Source organism: Pristiophorus japonicus, chromosome 9 (genome assembly GCF_044704955.1).
Source record: "Pristiophorus japonicus isolate sPriJap1 chromosome 9, sPriJap1.hap1, whole genome shotgun sequence".
NCBI classification, from domain to species: Eukaryota; Metazoa; Chordata; class Chondrichthyes; family Pristiophoridae; genus Pristiophorus; species Pristiophorus japonicus.
The window spans coordinates 100589506-100604123 of record NC_091985.1 but is presented as its reverse complement, the minus strand read 5'-3'; positions in this window follow the sequence as shown (position 1 = coordinate 100604123).

Sequence of the window (14618 nt, the reverse complement as noted above, 5' to 3'; positions counted from 1 at the left end):
ACAAGGGAGCAAGCTATCTTAGATCTGGCCCTGTGTAATGAGACAGGAATAATAAACGATCTCCTAGTAAAAGATCTTCTCGGAATGAGTGATCACAGTATGGTTGAATTTGTAATACAGATTGAGGGTGAGGAAGTAGTATCTCAAATGAGTGTACTATGCTTAAACAAAGGGGACTACAGTGGGATGAGGGCAGAGTTGGCTAAAGTAGACTGGGAACACAGACTAAACGGTTGCACAATTGAGGAACAGTGGAGGACTTTTAAGGAGCTCTTTTATAATGCTCAACAAAAATATATTCCAGTGAAAAAGAAGGGCGGTAAGAGAAGGGATAACCAGCCATGGATAACCAAGGAAATAAAGGAGAGTATCAAATTAAAAACCAATATGTATAAGGTGGCCAAGGTTAGTGGGAAACTAGAAGATTGGGAAAATTTTAAACGACAGCAAAGAATGACTAAGAAAGCAATAAAGAAAGGAAAGATAGATTATGAAAGTAAACTTGCGCAAAACATAAAAACAAATAGTAAAAGCTTTTACCGATATATAAAACGGAAAAGAATGACTAAAGTAAATGTTGGTCCCTTAGAAGATGAAAAGGAGGATTTAATAATGGGAAATGTGGAAATGGCTGAGACCTTAAACAATTATTTTGCTTTGGTCTTCACAGTGGAAGACACAAAAACCATGCCAGAAATTGCTGGTTACGGGAATGTGGGAAGGGAGGACCTTGAGACAATCACCATCACTAGGGAGGTAGCCTGGACAGGATAATGGGACTCAAGGAAGACAAGTCCCCTGATCCTGATGAAATGCATCCCAGGGTATTAAAAGAGATGGCGGAAGTTATAGCAGATGCATTCGTTATAATCTACCAAAATTCTCTGGACTCTGGGGAGGTACCATCGGATTGGAAAGCAGTTAATGTAACGCCTCTGTTTTAAAAAGGGGGCAAACAAAAGGCAGGTAACTATAGGCCGGTTAGTTTAACATCTGTAGTGGGGAAAATGCTTGAAGCTATCATTAAGGAAGAAATAGCAGGACATCTGGATAGGAATAGTGCAATCAAGCAGGCGCAGCACGGATTCATGAAGGGGAAATCATGTTTAACTAATTTACTGGAATTCTTTGAGGATATAACGAGCATGGTGGGGATAGAGGTGTACTGATGGATGTGGTGTATTTGGATTTCCAAAAGGCATTCGATAAGGTGCCGCACAAAAAGGTTACTGCAGAAGATAAAGGTACGCAGAGTCAGCGGAAATGTATCAGCATGGATAGAGAATTGGCTAACTAACAGAAAGCAGAGAGTCGGGATAAATGGGTCCTTTGGCAATCGGGGGTTAGTGGTGTGCCACAGGGATTGGTGCTGGGCCACAACTGTTTACAATATACATAGATGGCCTGGAAGAGGGGACAGAGTGTAGTGTAACAAAATTTGCAGATGACACAAAATTTAGTGGGAAAGCGGATTGTGTAGAGGACACAGAGAGGCTGCAAAGAGATTTAGATAGGTTAAGCGAATGGGCTAAGGTTTGGCAGATGGAATACAATGTCGGAAAATGTGAGGTCATCCACCTTGGGGGGAAAAAAAACAGTAAAAGGGAATATTTTTTGAATGGGGAGAAATTACAACATGCTGCGATGCAGAGGGACCTGGGGGTCCTTGTGCATGAATCCCAAAAAGTTAGTTTGCAGGTGCAGCAAGTAATCAGGAAGGCGAATGGAATGTTGGCCTTCATTGTGAGAGGGATGGAGTACAAAAGCAGGGAGGTCCTGCTGCAAATGTTCAGGGTATTGATGAGGCCGCACCTGGAGTACTGCGTGCAGTTTTGGTCACCTTACTTAAGGAAGGATATACTAGCTTTGGAAGGGGGTACAGAGACGATTCACTGGGCTGATTCCGGAGATGAGGGGTTACCTTATGATGATAAATTAAGTAGACTGGGTCTTTACTCGTTAGAGTTTAGAAGGATGAGGGGTGATCGTATAGAAACATTTAAAATAATGAAAGGGATAGACAAGATAGAGGCAGAGAGGTTGTTTCCACTAGTCTGGGAGACTAGAACTAGGGGGCACAGCCTCAAAATACGGGGGAGCCAATTTAAAACCGAGTTGAGAAGGAATTTCTTCTCCCAGAGGGTTGTGAATCTGTGGAATTCTCTGCCCAAGGAAGCAGTTGAGGCTAGCTCATTGAATGTATTCAAATCACAGATAGATAGATTTTTAACCAATAAGGGAATTAAGGATTACGGGGAGCGGGCGGGTAAGTGGAGCTGAGTCCACGGCCAGATCAGCCATGATCTTGTTGAATGGCGGAGCAGGCTCGAGGGGCTAGATGGCCTACTCCTGTTCCTAATTCTTCTGTTCTTACACATTACACTCGGTCCCTTTAGTTAGGTCATTAGCTCTTGAATTTCCTGAGCATTTTCATCAAACCACTACTGGTGTTTCCTGGTCGAGTGTCTGAGCGTCTCTTTGCAGGCGCTGGTTATGGAGGCCTGAAGGGCAGACCCCAGGCGATTCAAGAGCTAATAGATTGCAAGTGCAGGGCATTTCTGAGCCTTAAACAACAACCCAACTCTGGAGCAGCAAAGCAGCATTACAGATGGCTCAAGGCTGAGGTCCAACAAAAAACCCGGGACATGAAGAACAGGTGGTGGATGGAGATATAGCAGCTGGCCAACAGCCATGATGTGCGAAGATTCTTCATCGCAGACAAGGCCACCTACGGTCCAAACACCCAAGACCCCACCTCACTGCTGGCCAAGAACGGGGAAACACTCATCAAGGACACTGAGGCAGTCAGGGCTCGCTGGAAGGAGCACTTCGAAGATCTCCTCAATCGAGATTCTGCCTTTGACTCGAGTGTCCTCGACTCCATTCCTCAACATGCTACACGCCACCACTTCAGTAAGACCCCAACACTGCACGAGGTAGAAAAAGCCATAAGACAGTTAAAAAACAACAAGACTACGGGAGCGGATGGAATCCCTGCTGAGGCACTGAAGTATGGCGGAGAGGCACTGTCGGTGCGAATACATGACCTCATCTCTCTCATCTGGAGGGAGGAGAGCATGCTGGGAGATCTCAGAGATGCAGTGATTGTGACCATCTTTAAAAAAGGGGACAAGTCCGACTGCGGCAACTACATAGGAATCTCCCGGCTATCAGCCGCTAGAAAGTCGTCGCTAGAGTCCTCCTCAACCGTCTTCTCCCTGTTGCTGAGGAGCTCCTCCCGGAGTAGCAGTGCTGATTTTGTCCCCTACGGGGCACAATGGATATGATTTTTGCAGCGCGACAGCTGCAGGGAACAGCGCCAGCCCTTATACATGGCTTTCTTCGACCTTACAAAGTCTTTGACACTGTCAACCGCGAGAGTCTATGGAGCGTCCTCCTCCGTTTCGGATGCCCCCAAAAGTACGTCCCCATCCTCCGTCTGCTCCATGACGCCATGAAGTCCGTGATCCTTACTAATGGATCCATCACAGACCCAATCCATGTCCGGACCGGTGTCAAGCAGGGCTGCGTCATTGCCCCAACCCTCTTCTCAGTCTTCTTCGCTGCCATGCTCCACCTCACAGTCGACAAGCTCCCCGCCTGAGTGAAACTAAACTATAGAACCAGTGGGAACCTGCTCAACCTTCGCCGTCTCCGGGCCAGGTCCAAGACCACCCCAACCTTTGTCGTCGAGCTACAGTACGTGGACAACGGCTGCGTCTGCGCACATACAGAGGCTGAACTCCAGGACATAGTCGACGTATTTACTGACGCGTACGAAAGCAAGGACCTTACGCTAAACATCCGTAAGACAAAGGTCCTCCACTAGCCTATCCTTGCTGCACAGCACTGCACCCCCAGTCATCAAGATCCATGGCCTGGTCCTGGACAATGTGGACCACTTCCCTTATCTCGGGAGCCTCCTATCAACAAGAACAGACATTGACGACGAGATCCAACATCGCCTCCAGTGCGCCAGTGCAGCCTTCGGCTGCCTGAGGAAAAGAGTGTTTGAAGACCAGGCCCTCAAAACTGTCACCAAGCGGGTCTACAGGGCTGTAGTAATACCAGCCCTCCTGTATGGCTCAGAAACATGGACCATGTACAGTAGACACCTCAAATCGATGGAGAAATACCACCAACGATGTCTCCGCAAGATCCTACAAATCTCCTGGGAGGACAGACGCACCAATGTTAGCATCCTCGACCAGGGCAACATCCCCAGCATTGAAGCACTGACCACATTTGATCAGCTCCGCTAGGCAGGCCACATTGTTCGCATGCCAGACACGAGACTCCCAAAGCGAGCGCTCTACTCGGAACTCCTGCATGGCAAACGAGCCAAAGGTGGGCAGCGGAAACGTTACAAGGACACTCTCAAAGCCTCCCTGATAAAGTGCAACATCCGCACTGACACCTGGGAGTCCCTGGCCAAAGACCACCCTAAATGGAGGAAGTGCCTCTGGGAGTGCGCTGAGCACCTCTAGTCTCGTTGCCAAGAGCATGCAGAAATCAAGCGTAGGCAGCAGAAAGAGCGTGCGGCAAACCAGTCCCACCCACTCCTTCCCTCAACAACTATCTGTCCCATCTGTGACAGAGACTGTAGTTCTCATATTGAACTGTGCAGCCACCGAAGAACTCATGTTAAGAGTGGAAGCAAGTCTTCCTCATTTCCAAGGGACTGCCTGTGATGATGATTTAGGTCATTAATATAGATTGTAAATAGCTGAGGCCCCATCACTGATCCTTGCAACACCCCACTAGTTATAGCCTGCCAACCTGAAAAAAACCCTACTCTCTGTTTTCTGTCCGTTAACCAATCCTCTATCCATGCTAATACATTACCTCCAATCCCATGAGCCCTTATCTTGTGTAATAACCTTTTATATGACACCTTATCGAATGCCTTTTGGAAACCCCCAAATACTACATCCACTGGTTCCTTTTTTATCTACCCTGCTAGTTACATCCTCAAAAATCTGTAATAAATTTGTCAAACCCGATTTCACTTTCATAAAACTATGTTGACTCTGCCTAATCATGTTATGATTATCTAAGTGCCCTGATACCACTTCCTTAACAATGGATTCCAGCATTTTCCTGATGACTGATGTCAGGCTATAACTGGCCTGTAGTTCCCTGCTTTCTCTCTCCCTCCTTTCTTGAATAGCGGTTATATTTATTACATTCCAATCTGCTGGGATTGTTCTAGACTCTAGGGAATTTTGAAAGATCAAAATCAATGCATCCACTCTCTCTGCAGCCGCCTCTTTTAGAACCCAAGGATATAAGCCGTCAGGTCCAGGGGATTTGTTGGCTTTTAGTCCCATTAGTTTCTCTAGTACTTTTTCTTTACTTACATTAATTACATTAAGTTCCTCACCCTCATTAGGCCCTTGGTTCCCCACCATTTTAGATATGCTTTTTGCGTCTTCTACTGTGAAGACAGATACAAAATATTTGTTTAACATATCTGCCAATTCCTTATTCCCCATAATAATTTTTCCTGCCTCAATCTCTAAAGGACCAATATTTACTTTTGCTACTCTCTTCCTTTTTACAAACTTGTAGAATCTCTTACAATCTGTTTTTATATTTCTTACTAGTTTTCTCTCATCGTCTATCTTTTCCCTTTTTATCAATTTTTTGGTCATCCTTTTTGGTTTCTGAAACTCTCCCAACCCTCAGGCTTACTACTATTCTTTGCAACATTATAAACTTCTTTCAATCTAATGCTATTCTTAATTTCTTTAGTTAGCCATGGATCACTTTTCCTGTGGAGTTTTTGTTTCTCAGTGGAATGTATTTTTGTGGAGAATTATGAAATATTTCTTTAAATGCTAGCCACTGCTTATCTATTGCCATACCTTTTTAATCTATTTTTCCAATCTACCTTGGCCAACTCGCCCTTCATACCTATGTAATTAGCTTTATTTAAGTTTAAGACTCTAGTTTCGGACTTAGGCAAGTCACTCTCAAACGGAATATGAAATTCTATTGTATTATGATCACTCTGCCCCAGAGGATCCTTTACTATAAGATTGCTAATTAACCTTGTCTCATTACACAATACAAGATCTAAAATAGCCTATTCCCTGATTATTTCCATGACGTATTGTTCTAGGAAACTGTCCCGAATGCATTCCATGAATTCGTCCTCCAGACTACCTTTACCAATTTGATTTGTCCAGTCTGTATGAAGATTAAAGTCCCCTATGATCATTGCATTACCTTTGTTACAAGCTCCTACTATTTCTTGATTAATATTCTGTCCACCGGTAAAGCTACTGTTAGGGTGCTAATATACTACTCCCACCAGTGTTTTCTGCCTATTGTTATTCCTTATCTCCATCCATGCTGATTCTACTTTCTGATCTTCCAAGCCAAGATCCTTTCTCTCTACTGTCCTTATGTCAGTCTTTATTATCAAGGCTCGCACCCCCCTCCTTTAATTCAGCCTGTCTTTTTGAAACATCAAGTACCCTGGAACATTTAATTCCCAACCTTGATCACCTTACAACCACGTCTCTGTAATGGCTATTTGATTGAATCCATTTATCTCTATTTGTACCACTAGTTCATCTATCTTACTATGAATGCTCCGTGCATTCAGATAAAGAGCCTTTAATTAAATTTTTTTACCATTATTCCCTGCTGTACTGCTACCATTAAACTCTGTCCCTTCCTGTCACACTCTACTTATTTGTACCCAAATTGCTACACTGCTCTATTGCATTGACCTTCCTCTTTAGATATCGAAATTTCCCCTCATCTTACCCTCCCTGCCCCCGCCCCCCATTTTTTAGTTTAAAGCCCTATCTATGGCCTTAGTTATTTGATTTGCTAGGACACTGGTCCCAGCCCGGTTTAAGTGGCGCCCGTCCGACGGAACAGCTCCCTCTTTCCCCAGTCCTGGTGCCAGTGCCCCATGAATTGAAGCCCCTTCGTCTTACACCACTCTTTGGCCCCTAGTTTCCCTAAAGAAGAAAAATGGCGTTAACTTGCCTGGACGCCTGTTTTTTTTCGGCCCCTCAACGCTGAAAATAAAAAATGCATAGTTTCCTCAACATATGCGCACCTCTGGCGCCGGTGCTACCTGATCCAACTCTGCAGGGCGGAGCCTCCAATGTGCGCTGAAACCGCACAGCGCATGTGATGAAAAAAAAAATGTTTTTTAACCCACTCTGCAGGCGCGTTGCATATGCGCACAAAAAAAAGACCTATTTGCACATGCGCAGAAGAAAGTATTAAAAAAACAGCACGTGTGGGGGACTTTGTGGATCACCATTGAGAATCCATTGATGGCAGAGGTAGATTCGCAGGTAGGAAATACAGCTTCGTTCACGAGATGGCTGCAATGGAAGGGCGCGGAGAAGGCAGAAGGACCAGGGATGGAGATGGGGAAACCGTAAGCTCAAAGATTTCTCGCGGAAGAAATTGAGTGCCTGGTAGACTTAATTGAGAGTAGATGGGGAGTTCTTGAGAACAAGGGGAGCTTCGGAAAAAATAAGCTTAAATCGTCTGCACTCGCAAAAGTTTGGGACCAGGTCACAGTCGAGTTTAATGGAATGTCCATGACACCGAGAACCGGTGCGCAGCTGAACAAGGAATGGCAGGACCTCGGACAAGCAGTGACTATAAGTAATACGTTAAACTTACATTTATTTAGGCTTTAAAATATTTGTATATTTATGCACTGCAATAATATCTGTAAATGTGATCCGTGTGCGTGTTTGTGTGTGTGCGTGCATGTGTCCAGAAGGACCCTCTCTTTATAAAGTTCCATTTGCACCTTTGCAGAAGATGGTGTCACAGATCAACCGAGAACGGTCACAAACTGGAGGAGGTCCGCCAAGTAGGCTGCAACTAACAGCCGTGGAGCAGAGGATAATGTCAATGATTAAATGCCACAGGAGAAGATCAACAATCAATGCGGAAGCTGGACCCAGTTTTCCATTAGAGGGTATGCTCTGCAAATTGCACAGTCCGGGTTGGCTAAATGTTACGTCATGCGTGTGCTTCCTACGCTTCTCTTTCCTCAATGCTGCTAACCAAGCATCTATCTTTTGTTTCGCAGAGGTTGAGCATCAAGAGGAGACAGAAGGTGCACCTGAAGTTGAAGGAGAGAATGTTCAAGAAAACGCCACGCCAGATATTCCAACTCAGGACAATGATGGGCAGCAAGAAGTCATAGACGACGAGCTGGTTACCCTGGATTTGGAGGTGCTGAACCTCTCTAGGGTTCCAAGCCCTTTCATGAACGAATCAAGCGAGAGGACTTCTCTAGGTGTGACGTCTGAGGCAGTGGGTACAGGTGTGTAGCAGCAAGCCACACCTGCGAAACATCGTAGGAGGGTGAAGCTCCAGACGTGTTGCAGAAACACTGGACTCTGAGAACATAAGACATCTTGTGGGGATGAGCGGGGAGAACATCCAACAATCTTGATTGCTCCTGGAAGCCTTTGGTGAGGTGAGGGCAAACTGTCATTACAGGTTGAAAGACTTTCAGGACAGTTGAACGAGGAAGTAACGGCAATAGGGGGGGCTCACCCAGGCTGTCCTTAATGCGAGGAGCGCTTTCCACTCTACACTAAATTCAAGGGTTGATCCTGAGGATGAGGTTGACTATGAAGAGGCATTCCACTGTGACACATTTTGGCTGTGTCCCTGTTATAGCCCAGCATCAAGAAACGCCGCGCCAGAAAAGAAACAGACTACACCTGGGGCTACGGGGAGGGCAAGGAAGCAGAAGTCTGCAACTACAGGCATGCGCAGAGGTAGCGGCATCTACTGGGGCAGGATTGGCACACAGCGTTAAGGAAGAGGATCAATGTCTTGTTTGTTTTTAGTTGCTTTAGTTGATCTTTGTAAAGTTTGCCACGGTTCTCAATAAAGTTTTTAAAGTTATGAAGGTTTAAACATAAGTAAAGTCAAGCTAATTACAACTGTGCTGTACAAATGTTTAAAAACATTTTAATTTTGGACTGTTAACCTGATTCCTGCACTTCATTTTTTAATGTTGCAATAATAAATATTACAGGATAACTGGATTGAAAATGTAAAATGGCCTCACCCCTTGCAACCTATTGGTTTAAATGATAATAACCATAAGGTTAAGGCCATCTAAGCACTCCAACACTCATTTAAAACTTAAAAGATTGGTGGTAGGAATATTTAATAACCATTATGTAATGTCCACCTAAGCACACCAACACTCTTTTGCAACATAAAAGATTTGTGGTGGTTACATTTAATATAAATTATATATTTTCCACTTACGTACTCCAACACTCCATAAAAACCTAAAAGATTTGTGGTGGGATTATTTTTTATTCAATGTAATGTTCCACCTTTAATAGAGATCACTGCTGCTTACCTTTGAGCCTGGAGTGTCTTGCACTGTCCATTGTGTGCAGACCTTCGGTCTGGGCTAGCAGCAGGCCATGTGGGTGGAGAACCATCGGCCGGGGGCTAGCAGTGGTTCTATTCGACGTCCAGGAGAGTGGGCAGAAGGCTGCATTGGATCCCAGAAGAAGAAGAGCATTGGTCTGCTGATTCTTCATTTTTGGAACGTTACAAGTTCATGGCACCGTGGCTGGCTCTGCTGCACAGGAGGGCAGGAAAAAGAGTGGGAGAGCGATAGTGATAGGGGATTCGATTGTAAGGGGAATAGATAGGCATTTCTGCAGCCGCAACCGAGACTCCAGGATGGTATGTTGCTTCCCTGGTGCAAAGATCAAGGATGTCTCGGAGCGGGTGCAGGACATTCTGAAAAGGGAGGGTGAACAGCCAGTTGTCATGGTGCACATTGGTACCAAAAAAGGGATGAGGTCCTACGAGATGAATTTAAGGAGCTAGGAGCTAAATTAAAACGTAGGACCTCAAAAGTAGTAATCTCAGGATTGCTACCAGTGCCACGTGCTAGTCAGAGTAGGAATCGCAGGATAGCTCAGATGAATACATGGCTGGAGCAGTGGTGCAGCAAGGAGGGATTCAAATTCCTGGGGCATTGGAACTGGTTCTGGGGGAGGTTGGACCAGTACAAACCGGATGGTCTGCACCTGGGCAGGACCGGAACCAATGTCCTAGGGGGAGTGTTTGCTAGTGCTGTTGGGGAGGAGTTAAACTAATATGGCAGGGGGATGGGAACCAATGCAGGGAGACAGAGGGAAACAAAAATGAGACAAAAGCAAAGGACAGAAAGGAGATGAGTAAAAGTGGAGGGCAGAGAAACCCAAGGCAAAAAACAAAAAGGGCCACTGAATGTAAAGGGGCTGCAGGAGGGGTCAAAACTAAAAATCATGGTTTGAAAAACTAGTATTAAAACACTCTACCTAAACGCATGCAGCATTCGAAATAAAGTAAATGAGTTGACAGCACAAATCATTACAAATGGGTATGATTTGGTGGACATTACAGAAACGTGGTTGCAGGGGAGCCAAGACTGGGAATTAAACATACAGGGGTATCTGACGATTCAGAAAGATAGACAAGAAGGGAAAGGAGGTGGGGTAGCTCTGTTAATAAAGGATGATATCAGGGCAGTTGTGAGAGACGATATTGGCTCTAATGAACAAAATGTTGAATCATTGTGGGTGGAGATTAGAGATAGTAAGGGGAAAAAGTCACTGGTCGGCGTAGTTTATAGGCCCCCAAATAATAACTTCACGGTGGGGCGGGCAATAATCAAGAGAATAATGGAGGCATGTGAAAAAGGAACGGCAGTAATCATGGGGGATATTAACCGACATATCGATTGGTCAAATCAAATCGCACGGGGTAGCCTGGAGGAGGAATTCATAGAATGCATACGGGATTGTTTCTTAGAACAGTATGTTACAGAACCTACAAGGGAGCAAGCTGTCTTAGATCTGGTCCTGTGTAATGCGACAGGAATAATAAACAATCTCCTAGTAAAAGATCCTCTCGGAATGAGTGATCACAGTATGGTTGAATTTGTAATACAGATTGAGGGTGAGGAAGTAGTGTCTCAAACGAGCGTACCATGCTTAAACAAAGGGGACTACAGTGGGATGAGGGCAGAGTTGGCTAAAGTAGACTGGAAACACAGACTAAACGGTGGCACAATTGAGGAACAGTGGAGGACTTTTAAGGAGCTCTTTCATAGTGCTCAACAAAAATATATTCCAATGAAAAAGAAGGGCGGTAAGAGAAGGGATAACCAGCCGTGGATAACCAAGGAAATAAAGGAGAGTATCAAATTAAAAACCAATGCGTATAAGGTGGCCAAGGTTAGTGGGAAAATAGAAGATTGGGAAAATTTTAAACGACAGCAAAGAATGACTAAGAAAGCAATAAAGGAAAGAAAGATAGATTACGAAGGTAAACTTGCGCAAAACATAAAAACGGATAGTAAACGCTTTTACAGATATATAAAACGGAAAAGAGTGACTAAAGTAAATGTTGGTCCCTTAGAAGATGAGAAGGGGGATTTAATAATGGGCAATGTGGAAATGGCTGAGACCGTAAACAATTATTTTGCTTCAGTCTTCACAGTGGAAGACACAGAAACCATGCCAGAAATTGCTGGTCACAGGAATGTGGGAAGGGAGGACCTTGAGACAATCACTATCACTAGGGAGGGTAGTGCTGGACAGGCTAATGGGACTCAAGGTAGACAAGTCCCCTGGTCCTGATGAAATGCATCCCAGGGTATTAAAAGAGATGGCGGAAGTTATAGCAGATGCATTCGTTATAATCTACCAAAATTCTCTGGACTCTGGGGAGGTACCAGCGGATTGGAAAGCAGCTAATGTAACGCCTCTGTTTAAAAAAGGGGGCAGACAAAAGGCAGGTAACTATGGGCCCAAGTTTCCACATGATTTGCGCCTGATTTTTAGGAGCAACTGGTGGAGAACGGACTATCTTAGAAATCGCAATTCTCCACATTTTTTTTCTGCAGTTCTAGTCAGGTAGAACAGTTCTACTTTGGAACAGAATTTTTTCTTCAAAAGGGGGCGTGTCCGGCCACTGACGCCTGATTTCAAAGTTTCCACAGTGAAAACGTACTCCAAACTAACTTAGAATGGAGCAAGTGAAGATTTTTGTAGAACTGAAAAAACCTGTTCCACACATTAAAAAATCAGGCGTAGGTTACAAATTAGGCGTCCAGAACGAGGTGGGGGGGAAGGGAAGTCATTAAATTCTACAATAAATCCTTATTTATACTTCTACAAATATTATACAAATAAATCCAACCTGAATAAACATTTATAAGCAAAGAAAAGATTAAATAAACCATCTTCCTACCTGTGTGAAAGTGCTTCAGGCACGGAGAATGCTGCAGTCAGCCTGAGCCGCCCGTTCTTCCCGCGGCGGGGGGGGGGGAGGAGGCGACTGTTCTTTCCTGCGGTGGGGGGGAGGAAGCGCCCGTTCTTCCCGCGGGGGGGAGGGAGGAGGCGCCTGTTCTTCCCGCGGGAGGGGGAGGAGGCGCCCGTTCTTCCCGCGGTGGGGGGAGGAGGCGCCCATTCTTCCCGCGGGGGGGGGGGAGGAGGCGCCCATTCGTTCCCGCGGAGACGGGGAGGAGGCACCCGTTCTTTCCGCGGGGGGGGGAGGAGGCGCCCGTTCTTCCCGCGGGGGAGGGGGGAAGGAGACAGTGAGAAAGCTGCAAGTGCTGATGTGCTGATGGCAATGTGCTTTTATTTAAAAATGTTCAAAAATTAAACAGCTACAAAGAACTACAAAAATGGCCGAGTGCCAATGTTTCCTTCACAATGCGCGTGCGCGAACGCTTCAACGTGCACGCGCAGCGTTGCCGGCAGGAAAAAAACTAATTTAAATAGTACCCGCCCCCTCCCACTTACAAAATCAGCGCGAGAGTAGGCTCCGCCCCCCTGGGCGCTGCGCCAAACAGACAAGCTGCAGAACGCTCCAGAATTGCGAGGTTTTTTTCCGGCTCAGAGGGGCGCCCGTTTTTTATCGTGTGGAAACTTGGGCCCTATAGGCTGGTTAGTTTAACATCTGTAGTGGAGAAAATGCTTGAAACTATCATTAAGGATGAAATAGCGGGACATCTAGATAGGAATAGTGCAATCAAGCAGAAGCAGCATGGATTCATGAAGGGGAAATCATGTTTAACTAATTTACTGGAATTCTTTGAGGATATAACGAGCATGGTGGGGATAGAGGTGTACCGATGGATGTGGTGTATTTAGATTTCCAAACGGCATTCGATAAGGTGCCACACAAAAGGTTACTGCAGAAGATAAAGGTACGCGGAGTCAGTGGAAATGTATTAGCATGGATAGAGAATTGGCTGGCTAACAGAAAGCAGAGAGTCGGGATAAAAGGGTCCTTTTCGGGTTGGAAATCGGTGGTTAGTGGTGTGCCACAGGGATCGGTGCTGGGACCACAACTGTTAACAATATACATAGATGACCTGGAAGAGGGGACAGAGTGTAGTGTAACAAAATTTGCAGATGGCACAAAGATTAGTGGGAAAGCGGGTTGTGTAGAGGACACAGAGAGGCTGCAAAGAGATTTAGATAGGTTAAGCGAATGGGCTAAGGTTTGGCAGATGGAATACAATGTCTGAAAGTGTGAGATCATCCACCTTGGGGAAAAAAAACAGTAAAAGGGAATATTATTTGAATGGGGAGAAATTACAACATGCTAAGGTGCAGAGGGACCTGGGGGTCCTTGTGCATGAAACTCTTTTGGAGTTTACCTGTAAAACATAAAACATTAAACTGTGCCACCCGCCCTGGATGACACAGCAGACATTTACAAGGCCCTTTTTTTCTTTTTTGTGTTTTTCTTTTTTTTTTGTTTTTTTTTTGGGCGCTAAAAATCAAATTTTTTCCAGTGCCCCCTATAAAAGGGGAGGGGGACACTAAAAGCACCGGAAATTAAAACAAATTAAACTTTAAAACGTAAAATCAAATTAAAATTTGGTTGCCGGGCGTGATGATGCACTCCAGTCCCTCCGGTGCCCATCTCTCGCAGAAGGCCGCGAGCGTACCGGTGGACACCGCGTGCTCCATCTCCAAGGACACCCTGGACTGGATGTAAGAGCGGAAGAGAGGCAGGCAGTCAGGTTGAACGACCCCCTCGACCGCCCGCTGCCTGGACCGGCTGATGGCACCCTTGGCCATGCCCAGGAGCAGTCCTACGAGGAGGCCCTCGGACCTACCCGCTCCCCTCCGCACAGGGTGCCCAAAGATCAGGAGAGTGGGACTGAAGTGCAGCCAGAATTTCAGGAGCAGCCCCTTTAAATAATGAAACAGGGGCGGCAAACTCGTGCACTCAATAAAAACATGGAACACGGACTCCTCCAGACTGCAGAAATTGCAGGCGGCCTGGGAGTCCATGAACCGGCTTAAAAATTTGTTGCACGGCACTGCTCCGTGCACCACCCTCCAGGCCATGTCCCCGATGAATAGTGGGAAAACTCCCTCATAGAGTGCCCTCCATCGGGGACCCCCGCCTCCTCCGGACGGCAAGATGGTACGCCATGACGTGTCCGGACGGCCGGCGAGGATGGCAAAGTTGAGAGTGTGCAGGAGCAGCCCGTACAGGAAACCCCTCCGCGCGGAACTGAAAGGCACAGAGGGGATTTCCCCAAGGCGGCTCAAGTTGTGAGGCGCCGGCCCCCGAGG